Source organism: Lygodium microphyllum, chromosome 1 (assembly GCF_053477565.2).
Source record: "Lygodium microphyllum isolate KBCC chromosome 1, Lygodium_microphyllum_v1.1.10, whole genome shotgun sequence".
Taxonomy (NCBI): domain Eukaryota; kingdom Viridiplantae; phylum Streptophyta; class Polypodiopsida; order Schizaeales; family Lygodiaceae; genus Lygodium; species Lygodium microphyllum.
The window spans coordinates 101506625-101519597 of record NC_141135.1 but is presented as its reverse complement, the minus strand read 5'-3'; positions in this window follow the sequence as shown (position 1 = coordinate 101519597).

Below are 12973 nucleotides of genomic sequence, written 5' to 3'. Positions count from 1 at the left end.
GCCATGAAAAGTACACCGTCCTCATCAAGCAAGTCCAATAGCTTCCACTACCGAAAGTGCGGTGTCCGTGTATTCACTTATGCTACGTCGTGGAGTCACAATGCAAAGGATGTCTCATATACCTTCACGTGTACTTCTTCTCAACATGGACAACCTTGCTTCATCCACACATTGTTACAAGAAACTAGCCCACGGTCTTCTAACTACGTAATATCTAAGTATGCACGAGCACTTACATAATATCTGCACCGAAGTATATCCACAGTTTGGGTCCTCAAGCGCAGGACAATACTCTCAGCTTGCTTAGAGTTAGACCTGTCTCCCAAAGTAATCAAATATGTCTTGTGCATGATAAGAAAACTAGCACTATCCCTTAGGGAGAGACACACGAGAGGTTTTCAAATTGCAGGTATTGAAGCCTCCAACAAAATTTCAATCGCTCTTTAGCGAAACCCAACTCTGAATGCTTATCCCTTACCATCCAACAAGCCCGCAAAGAATCGTCATGTGCAGAATCCCCAACAAACCTACACTTGTGCTGGCCATCAATGCAATCCCCAACACAGAACAGCCCTACCACCAACTCCAACAACCCTTCCACCAGCCACCTTGGCCACCAACAGGCCCCCAAGACCTTCTTTCACACCACCACCAACACTCCTCCACGGAAACCACAGGCGTCCTTGTCACCCACGTCTTTGGTGCATGCTATAGCCTGCTATCTACGACTATGAGTGCCATGGGACTGGCACTCGTCTAGGAGGGGGGTAATGTTAACCCTCAAACGAACGAAGGTGGAAAATCCGAAAAAGCTAAAGCAGAAGACAAAGACAAAGGCCAAGGCAAAGAGAAATGGAAGACAAAGACGCACAAGGAGAAGAGTCCTAAATAAGGGAGAAAGACGCACAAGGAAAAGCGCAAGTCAAAACTTTTGTAAAAGAGCGCAAGCGCATCATGGTTTAATTCAAGGAGCGCCGGGCTCTCACCCGTGCAATTTGTAAATGTAGACGGGCGGTGGAAAGGAAGCTAGAAATATAGAAGGACAATGGGAAAAAGGGGCCTAGGCCATGTAAAGAAAAGGGAAAAGGGGATGACCGCCCAAAAGGGATTTAGGGTTTTGTATATAAAGTTGAAAAGTGAATGAAAAGCTCATTCTTGTGTGTGGCCAAAAGTAGCTCTCCTCTTCTTCTTCTTCTTCTTGTTCTTGCTTGCTTGAGCTTGTGCTTGAGAGAGGGAGTGTGAGAGTGTGAGGGAGTGAGTGTGTGAGGGTGAGGGACCGAGGAGGAGAAGCTCTCCATCTTCTCCTCTCTTCTTCTCTTCTCTTCTCTTCTCTTCTCTTGCTCGCGGCAATGGAGCTTGGAGCGTGGAGCTTGCTTGAATCTTGCACTTGGATCGTGGAGCTAACGGAGTGCGCGGGAGAGGAGGTAACTTGAACGACATGGAGGTAAGCTCACTACACCCATAGATATGGATGGCGCGTCGGCTATGTGAGAGGTAGCCATTAGTGCTTGGCTTGGAACGCTTGAAACAATAAGCAGTCCATGGGTCTTGACGGTTGAGCGAAAGCTCCCAGAGCTCTTAATATCTTTGTCTCTTTACCTCTCTTCTCTCTTGTTTGTTTTCATATATGTTCTAAAGTTTATAAGTAATTATACTAATCCAACAAGGATCATACCATGGCCAAAACAACCCAGACCTTATGATGAATGTGGGGGCATTTCAATAATCTTAGATTAAAATCCCCTAATAGTATAAAGTCTTTGAGACTAAAGAATCTTACATTATCCTCCTACAGTGGTATCTCTAGTGAATGTATGAGCATATGTTATGTATATATTCTAAATTTTATGAGTAATTATACTAATTTGACAAGGAGCATACCATGGCCAAAACAACCCAAACCTTATGATGCATGTGGAAGCATTTCAACAATCTCAAATTTTGTCTCTATGCATTGTGGGATCTAAGTGGAGAGAGAGAGAGAGAGAGAGAGAGAGATAACTTCATCAATATCCAAGCTTGGATGATATAGTAGACTCAAATTGGATAATATAGAAGACTAGAACTTCATCACAATAAACGAATACAACTAGACTCGGAGAAAATATAGTTTCATTAGTCAAAATTTGAGATGGAAGACAAACTAGTAGAAGTAAGATAGTTATTGATAGAGAATTTTTTTGTGTGGGTATTTTGATCATTTTAAGGCCATATGTGAGCTCAAAAGGCTAGTTTTGACCATTTTGAGTACAAACATGATCCATACTGATCTATGGAGTGAAAGTTACACCCCTTTTTGTAGTGCAATTTGGGTCATGCCCAATGGAGATTGGAATTGGCCTTCTGAGCTCATCTTCATCTATGGAGTGAAAGTTCCCCCTTTTTGTAGTGCAATTTGGGTTAGACCCAACATTGATCGAAAATGGCCTTTTGAGCTCATCTATGGCCTTAAAATGGTCAAAATCCCCACAAAAAAGGTATCATATTTCTATTAATGTTTGGTTCCATCTCAAATTTGACTCATGAAACCATCTTTTTCTTTAAATACTACTATTATTTAAAAATTATTATGCTAGCTCAAACTGATACCTTTTTTGCCAAGTGATTGATTTCATAGGTACCTACAAATAAAACACTACTATATTTGAAATTTTCATAAAGAGCTAACCATGGTAAATGCCTAATTTAAAGTATTTCAGAGCATCCCTATCTTTCCTCCCTTTCAATCATTACTTCTTGTTGGAGATAATTTAGAGCTTTCTCAAGCTAGTTGGTTTATTATACTCTTGGTCTATTTAAACATTGGAAAGACTTGACATATTTATACCTATTGCTTAATGAAATACTTCAAGTACTATTAAGTAACATTCACTTTTACTTGTAATAAATATATGTGAAATTTTCTTATATCACGTACCTTATGGTGAGAGGTAATTTATTTGAATATATACATGCTAAATCATTTTGGGTGTTAAATTATTTGAATTATTTTGATAGCCTAATCTTGGTTTTTTATCCATGGAGCTCATAATAGGGATCACAATACTTGATCTCAAATTTAGACAAATCTAGTAGATGAATTTTCTCCATGAACCTCATGGAGATTGCAAGTGCATATTCTTTTTAGAAGAGTGTAATATCTCCAATATTCTATGGATCCTAATAAATTTCTAAAATTTGGTTTTCAATAGAAGTTTATACTACATTAAAATCATCCTATTTAAAAGGGATAAATAAACACTCACCTATTGCAAATTCCCATCAAACTCGATCATATACCTTTTCAAGATAAATATTGACCGTGATAAAGTTAGCATCGAGGTTGCTAACATGAGATTCAAAATTTCTTCAAGGATCCTCTTCTTATGAGGGAATCTAAACTAACTACTATGGATGCACTCTGATAATTATATTTATTCTAGCTTCCAAAGCCATCATTAGTATTTTGTAAGAGGTTTCGAGCCTTGTAAGTGGGCTCTAGACCTTGTAATTATATATATAAGGAAACTTGGGGGTTAATGGTATATCCCATCGTTTCTCTTCTCAAATGTCTCTTTAGATATTCTTACACTAGTTAGTGTGTTCCATAAATCTATCTTGCATAGATTCCAAAAATTCTATGAACTATGACAGGTTTCCGTCAACCTTGAGAGTAGTATTCTTCTCCATTAGCAAAATAACTTTCCCAATTTCATTTCCCAAAATTTTTTTGTCAACATTTAGCAATTGACCATGGTCAATGACCATGTAAAGCAATCAATATTTCCATGGGCTTCGAGAACTCTTCAATCCTATGCAAAAATTTCTCATCCACTATTGGCTCTTCGCGCATTATGTTGCCGAATATCCTTCAAAAACTTGTATGTTTCTACTTCATAGGTGTGCTTCACCCCTTCATCATCAATAAACTCTAGTATGTGCTCTTGAAGCATCTTTTTCCTAACTAGTTTGAAGAAGAAAGAGTTGGAACAATCACCCTTCCTTAGTTAGTCTATTCTAGCTCTAAGTCAAGCTCCTTGATTAGCATATCTCACATACTTCTCCAAATAATCCCCAACCCCTTGTATGAGTGGAGGAATAATCAAGTCATCATGTAAATTGAAAGAAGCATCAATGAGAACCTGTTGAAATTGGATTGCATTTGAAGTGCGCTTTCTTCTACTACTTGAGCTTTTCCATGTTTCTTGGTGATTTTAATCACTACTTCTATTCATTGTCTTGCTTTCAAAAGCACATAGCTCCATGCATCCATAACTTTTGGATTACACTATTCTTGAGCCAAAAACAAAGTGCTTAACTTAAAAGGAGGGGCCTCGCGGTCTTAAGGACATGATGCCAAGAATGAGAAGAATGTGGTATGATAGAGAGTGTGCGAAGCCTTTAAGAAGAAACCATGTCTCTTCTTCGTCCCTTTCCCCAAAGGTTCCAAATGCTCAGCTCCCACTTTGGTGGGAAACAAGGAAAGATAGTGTTGGCTCATGGAGAATAAAAAAGGGCTTAGTGACACTTTACCTAGAGCACAATGCATAAGACATGCTAACTTTCATTGAGGAAATGATTTTATTTGTTTGACAGTCCTAATCACATAGTGATGTGTTTCTACATGTATCACCTATGAGAATATATGAACTTGAACTTGTGGTTGATGCATGTATGTATGTACATATGTGTGAGTTTTTATATGCTTAGAGATATGCATACGTGTTTATGTACATCTATCAATGTACATGCACTTTGTGTATATGTGGATGTACCTATCCAAAACTAATCATTCTATATTCTCTATAGGGGATAACTTGTAGAGGGTAAATTGCTCAACTAAAACCAAGGAGATTAGCTTATTAGGATCCTCTTTGAGAAAAGTTGAAAGGAAGATTTGAGCCTAGTAAAACTTGCTCAAGTATCTACTATATCAAGAATGGGAATGAGGCTATAACATATGCAATCCCACACACGATATAAGTTTTATGACAAGAATGGTTAGACATTAGTGTGGCTATCACTTGCTAAGCATCTATTGTGAGAAATTTTCAAGTTGTGAATGAACTAGCTTAAAAGAAAGTGAATTATCGTGCATATGTGTTGACGCTATAATTTTGAGGAAAAAATGAGGTAACAATGTGTAGGGAGCCTATGCAAGCTATCATAGAGCAAATAAATGTATTGGGGTCTATTATAAGGTCTTGTGGTGAAAAAAATTGGATGGCTTTATGGCAATGACTTTTTGGTCCCATCTTAAAGGCTCATTGCTACCCTAATGGATAAGCATCTTGTATTTAAAAGGTTTTAGCTCCTCTTTTTGATTAGTTTGACCCAACTAGGTGACCAATAATCAAATATAAGAGTTCCACAATATACAAAGGAGTACAAATGGTGATAAAGGTTGAAATATCCCAAATCAATAGTTTTAGAAGATAGGGTTTGATAAGATTTGATACATTCTAGAAAAGCATATCACTCATGTACTAAAAAAAGTGATGTGACTTTGCAAAGCTACATTCAAGATGTAGCTTGAGGTTTGTAAGCATTTGAAAAATGAAATTTTGATTAAGACCAAATATGTAGAGATAAGGAGGAAAAATCCATAAGGCACACTAAAAGTTGCATGTAAATGAGAAGATCTATTGATGATAAGGTACATCCAATTATCAAGAACATGAAAGCACTATACACTTCATAACATTTTTCAATGTCGATGGAATAAGCATTCAAGATTAGCAGTCTTTTAAGCTAGTTGCCAAGTGCACAATTTTATTAAAGGGTCCAAGATTTCCTGCAAGTACTTAAAAGAGAAGCACATGTATAATTTGAGTGTGTTATCCATCCAAATTTTCCTTTAAATCCTTTGTAGCATGCCATAAAGAAATGGGAGTGATAAAGAGGAGGAAATTTCAAGTTCAAGCTATTTGAAAGAGACTCTGGGTATCCAAACATTAGAGAAGTGTGTGAGGCCCGTGCTAAAAGACAAACCGCAATGGAAGATAATTACTTACACAATGCAATCACTTTTTGAGATAGCCAAAAGGCTAGGCCATTGAATTCATTCTTGGGATTTATTATTTTCCTTTAAATGTATGTTATTTTTGAATTTGAAAATAGTTTCAAAATCTTATTAGTTCAATGTCTAAACCATGTTTATTATAAGGTAATGATGACCTTCTTCACTTATCATCTTTAAGAGTCTTAATTTTTGTACCTTACACACACACACACACACACGCACGCACGCACGCACGCACACGCGCACACACACACACACACACACACACACTCTCTCTCTCTCTCTCTCTCTCTCTCTCTCTCTCTCTCTCTCTCTCTCTCTCTCTCTCTCTCTCTCTCTCTCTCTCTCTCTCTCTCTCTCTCTCTCTCTCTCTACTTGTATCATGATACATGCCTCATCCAGTGCTTTAGAAAGTCCATTTATGTAAGGCGTATTCACAAATTTTAGTGTTTGGCTACACAAACCTTTGTGATTCCTTTTATAACTCATTTATTTTCTATCAAGACAAAAATGACATACTTCTTCTTGTTTGTATGCATTCATGAGTACATATGTCTACATCCATAAATATATCCAAGTGTATGCTTGTAATATAGAAATCCACCTTTAAACTCATATATAACTTTCACATGTACCCACTACTTGCGTATGTGTATGCACACAGGTATCTAAATTGTTAAATAAATTTATGAACTAAATACAAATCATATTGATGTATAAGAGAGAAATTTTTTAAAGGCCTTAATAAATATCTTACTTTGAAAGTATATCCCAAATTTACTCTAGCCTTAATGCATTGTTACATAAGGTCCCATTTAGTTACCATCTTTAACATATAGTTTTTTATCGTTCCTTAAGTGAGCCTTTGAACTTTGAACTTATAATCTACTCCTACCTTGATAGGCGCTTATGATTGCATCACCTTATTAAAAGATATGAAGTCAAGCTATTATATCCCATGAAAATGGTAGGACACGCTATAATTGAGAAAGCAAGCTCAATTTGGAAAACCTTCTTGGCTTCAATGTTGCTAGTCATTTTGAGTGGCCTTAAAATAATCCTAACACATGTAACAAAACAACCTAGTGGCATACCCGCGATGACAAGATACAAAGATTTACTATAATATCTCCAAGTATGCTTTATCACTTAAGTTGACATTTTTATCATTCATTGTGGGCACATCCTACCACTTTTGTGGGGAAATGTTTAGTCATATCATATAAATACATGGAAAGCCATGAAACAAACAAGTAAAGATGCGGCGGGAGCTGGGCCTCATGCCAATGGGGCCATGATGTAGTGGTTTGGATGTGGGTTGAGTTACCAGAGTGCATGAGTTCAAACCTTGGCTTCACTTCTCCTTCATTATAACTATTCATGTTTAAAAGAAAACATGGTTCATATATATAAGTGATCATTTTTGTGAGTCTATGGACAATATATATATTTATCTATGAATCAAAACCATGTATGAAATACGGGAGCTCCATGTTATGCATAGTGAGTCTATGGACAATGTATATATTTATCTATGAATTCAAAACCATGTATAGTGAGTGGCTTATAGTAAAACACTTAATTAGTTTATTATTGTAATGAAACATCATATACTCAAAAAGAAAATCATTTCGATGTCTTGAACTTTAGTGTTAATCACAAATCTCTCTCTCTCTCTCTCTCTCTCTCTCTCTCTCTCTCTCTCTCTCTCTCTCTCTCTCTCTCTCTCTCATTGAAATTGACACTTAAAAATATCCTAGATAGCCATGTGACAACTTAATTCTTATAATAAAGCAATAAGATTTTTTATTACTCTCTTATCTTTTGAAAGCCCATGCAATAAAATGTGTTCAGTTTGTGGTCATTGTCATCATCATCATTATCATATTTATTAATATTCCTCCTCTTCTTCTACCGAGGCTAAGCTTTTGATATTTTCTTCATAATGTAGGAAAGGAAAATTGATATGGTCATAATAAGGTTATATCTCTTATCATTCATGGTAACCAAATTTCATGAGATATATTAATGGATAATCAAAGAACCCTATAGTTGATGTTTTAGAACTACTTGCACTTGCTAATTTCTTCAAAAGTAAGACATAAATATTTCCTTAAATTTTTTGGTTCACTTCGTGCTATGAAATCGCCTCAATGTATAGAATTCACCTTCAAAGCTCAAAAAAGTGAGGTATAAATGTTGTATACCATGGTCTACACTTTGCAAAAGACTTAGGATTGTTCTATGTAAAGCTAAAGGTGCAAAGTGACCCCACAATAGAATCAAATACTCTCCAAACTAGGATGATAAACATGTCGTGCATGTAATGAATATCTTTTTGTAATCTGTGTAGTTGGTTAAATAACACTCAAATTACAAAATCTTTATTCACCATTTGATCATGTAGTTATCGAGTAGTTATTAGAAGAGAAACATTATCTTTTAGATAGTGATGTACCACATGAAGAATTGCACATGGAAGAACATGTTTGATTCCTTGCAACATGATCCAAACATATATTGATATTCACAAAAACCAAAGAGGATTATCATTAGATGTTAGAAACTTTTTCATTTGTCTGATGTGAGTCTTATTCTAACATATCCAAGGCCTTCATTTCTCTAAGAATGAGGTAGAATGCTCTTATCTCCTTTTCAAGTTATCCATATCTTAATGGAATCCTTGTAGGACTCCTTTGGCAACTCAAACACTCATATGCAAGAACATGTTGATGCACATGAGTATGTCAAATGTGCAAAGAGAATACATATGCATTCATGTATAAACTATATGCACACATGGCCACCTCATATGCATGTACCCTTCAAAGTAATGTGGAAAAATTAATATTATGTTTATAATAGAATGCCAACATTTGGGTGTAAGCACTTGTGCACATGATTCACAACACTACACACACACACACACACACACACACACACTCTCTCTCTCTCTCTCTCTCTCTCTCTCTCTCTCTCTCTCTCTCTCTCTCTCTCTCTCTCTCTCTCTCTCTCTCTCTCTCTCTCTCTCTCTCTCTCTCTCTCTCTCTCTCTCTCTCTCTCTCTCTCTCTCTCTCTACACATATATACATACACACATTTATATAATCATGAAGACAATATAAATACGAAAACAATACACATGAGTATGTCAACTATGTAAAGAGAATTCAAATGGATTCATGTACATCTTGCTTGCACATATGGTCAATCATAAGTGTATATGCTCCAAACTTACATGAAAAAATTTTGTATCATGTAATAATAGAGTATCAACATGTTGGTGTGTGCACTTGTGCATCTCATTCTCTACCTAAAAATTTACATCATGAAAACAATACACTTGTGCTAGATTGCACTACTCATTTGCATTCTAGTGATGAATACACAAAAGTAAATAAGCAATCATGTTAAGAAACCAATAGCAAAAGTATCTTTTATAAATGTATTACATCATGTCTAATCACTTGGTTGAGATTGAACTTTGTAGAGCAATTTTTTTTGCAAAGAATGATGTTACAAAAGTGCATAATGGAGTTTATGATTGATCTTATCTCTCACATTCTGATATGCATATAAAATTGCCTAAACTTGTGATTAGATGAGTCTTAAAAGTTTATGATCCATAGGTGATCAGTGCTTTGTGAAGGCATATCAAATTGTGTAATATATTCCTTCAATTTAGTCATGTGCATTTAAAGGAGCAATAACATCAATGATTTTCCATAGGGATAATGTGAGTTGTTAATGGGTGGCCATTTTAAGCTAAATAGGTTCGAAGCCTCTTATTTAGCTATTATACATACTATGAAACTAAAATAGGATAAGATGCTCACACCTAGATCCCTTCCTTCCTCCCCCTCCCTCTCTCTCCCCCTCCTCTCCCTCCCTCTCCCACTCCAACTCCTCCTCCCTCTCAGTCCCCCCCCACACACACACACCCTCTCTCTCTCTCCCCCTCTCTCGCTATTGCTCCTATTCTCGTTCCCTATCCCTCTCCCTCTCCCTTTTCCTCTCCCTATCCATCTCTATATATACATACATGTGTGCGTGGAGAGAGAGAGAGAGTCATAGCACTCAATACCATCCTCAACTCCCCTTTCCTAGAGCCAAGTCAAGAGTAGCTCAACAAAATCATGAAGGTCAACATCATTCAACTACACATGACTAGAACCAATGTGCTAGGGACAAGGATGGATTTCTACTAAGAGCACCTTCTCCATCTATTCCTTGATGGTTTTGTGATTCATTAAGAAATATGAACACATACCTATCTCATGTAATACACTGTGCTATCAATTAGCTTCTCACACAATCATACCAATTGATGATGGCAAGGAGCAAGTTCTCTCCCCAAAGATTCCAAATAATGCCTTCTTGAGATGGAGATCAAGGAGCACTACATATATAGGTGCTAAGTATATTATAATATCAGAGGCTACTTCCAGTACCTATTCCAAAAGGGGTTTGAACCACTGCTTAGGTATGCCATATGGTTGGAATTTCGTTTAAAATTTTTCATTTTGCTATGCTATTGCCAATGACTTTTCATTGGATGCATTGACACAAAAAAGCACTTTGTGTACGTGTACATATAAAATGTGAAATTGGTTGCATATATTTAGCTATTGAGATTGAGGAATGTGTTATACACGCTTTACTATGTAGCACTTGAAGATGTGTGCCATCATAGAGAGATTCCAAAGCTTTATGGAAAATAAAATAAAATATTATTATTTTTAATTGAAATTCTTATTTTATTATACACTATCAAAAACAGTAAGGTTATGGTTGAAGGATTTTATCATTAGGATAAATTTGCATGTGACAAGCATATGGCAAGGATCTCAAAAAGGGCAAGAATACCATTGTACGTGCGGCACAAAGGTAGTTAATGGCATTGATTGCATCTTTAAAGGCCACCACCACATGGCCTATGGAGGATTGCATGCATGTAAGGCTTCTTTGTAGGAAAATGACCCTTAGAGGCCACCGCCACATGGCCTATGGAGGATGGCATGCATGTAAGGCTTCTTTGTAGGAAAATGACCCTTAGAGGCCATGTAGGTTGAAGATGGCTCCATAAAGAAGGAACTTGTGAAGACTATTTCAATACCCTTAAGAATTTAGTAGTTATGGCATTTGTGGAATCACAATTGCACAACCACCAACAATGCTTAAATGATAGAAAGAAGCCTCTTCTAGTGGTTCAACCAAGAAGGTGCTCCACATGCTTATGTGTTTTCTCTCAGGTTATATCTGTATTTAACGGGAAGATTGTGACAAAGGAGAAATCCAATCAACGGTTCTAAAGCACTTATGAGTCCAAAACCACCCCCGTGAAGTACTAATCTATTTGAAAAGACTTTAGCTTGTGCTTCGGAAACCTTGTATGTGCATGACCATTGTTTTCCAACTACTTGCCTGAAGGATTCTCTATGTGCCCTCTATGCCGATGGCAAATGAAGTCCTCAAGTAGAGACTAATGCATTTGTTTAGTGGATCAACAAAAATATATCCTTATTGTGTTGGAAATTTACAATGCCAATGACATTAAGTTGGTGGTGGAAGTCAAATTTTCATCCTTCCTAGGCTCATATTTCTACTACAAAGAGGAAGGCCATTACAGTTATGAGTGTTTAGAAAGAAATGGAGACAAGAAGGTTTTGAACTCCTACTCAACCTGCAAAACAAAATAATGATGGTTGCAAGGATTGGTATAATATCCCCATTACACAGTTGATATCAATAAAACAACACGAGTTTCAAAACAATAAAAATAATGTCCAAACAATATTAAATAATAGTTCTTGACAATGAATTGTGATTAATTGACACATTTGCATGTTAATACATTGTTAAACACAAACATGATTTAAAAATTTTAGTCAGTGCAACACTTATTGGGAATACCAAAGTCATAGCTATAGCAATGAGTGCTACAAATGGTTTAATGAGGGTCATGGGCATCAAAAATATGAGGGATCCCCTCATTTGTTGGTTGGTGAGATCAAGCTTGGTCAAATATTTAATGTTCTTAGTGAACCCATGGATAACTTGTAGAAGGTGATACAACATTTCCAATTCATAGGTCCATCCCTGTGTTTACACAGTCGGATACTAAACTAAATATAATTGAAACATAAATCAAGGTTATGGATCTTTTGGCTCCATATTATTGAGGGGGAAAGATCGGTTCATTTGGAGGGGCCAGAGTATGATTAAAGTATGAAAAGAAAACTACACATCTTAAAATAGGATGTTTAATGTTGGAATTGGAAAAAACTAATTATGTTTGTTGGTAGACATAGGGGCTATAGTAAGTGGTTAGAAAGGGAGAGGTGGTGTAAGACTTTCAGGAGGTATAACAATAGATGTTTGCTGAATATGAAACAAACATCCACAAAATGAGGTGCCATCAAGTTGAGATGCTTAAGGAGATTGCAAACAACATAAATCACCTTATTACAAATAGTTTGCATGTTTGGAATCCTCTCTTTCTCAGGCTTAGGTAGCCAAGGGTTTGTTCTCTTTAATAAAGTTGAGAATCCATGGTTTCTTACCTAAACTTGATGGTTTATATAGATGTTTGGGAGAGGGAAAAAAGAGGGATATTTGCATGCTTTTACCCTTTTCTCTCTTTTTTCATCACTCTAATTTGAGTTTAGCTTTTGTGACCATGCCTTCTCTCAAAAATCCAATTTGTTTTTAGCCCTTCTACTTTTATTAAAAAATCAAATTTGAATTTATTCTTCCACTCCTGATTTCATTTCCCTTCTCCCATTATTTTATTTCACCAAAAGTGCTTTTCTTCCATGTTTCTTATGTGTTAGGCCTAATGTACTCTTAATGTTGGGATACCATGCCCTAAAATTGTGAAACGGCTCTAGAATAACACGAGAAAATTCATGAGTGCTACTACACTCCCGATCTTCCTCGAGTAACACTAGGTTTGAGTTTGGAGGTTGTTCA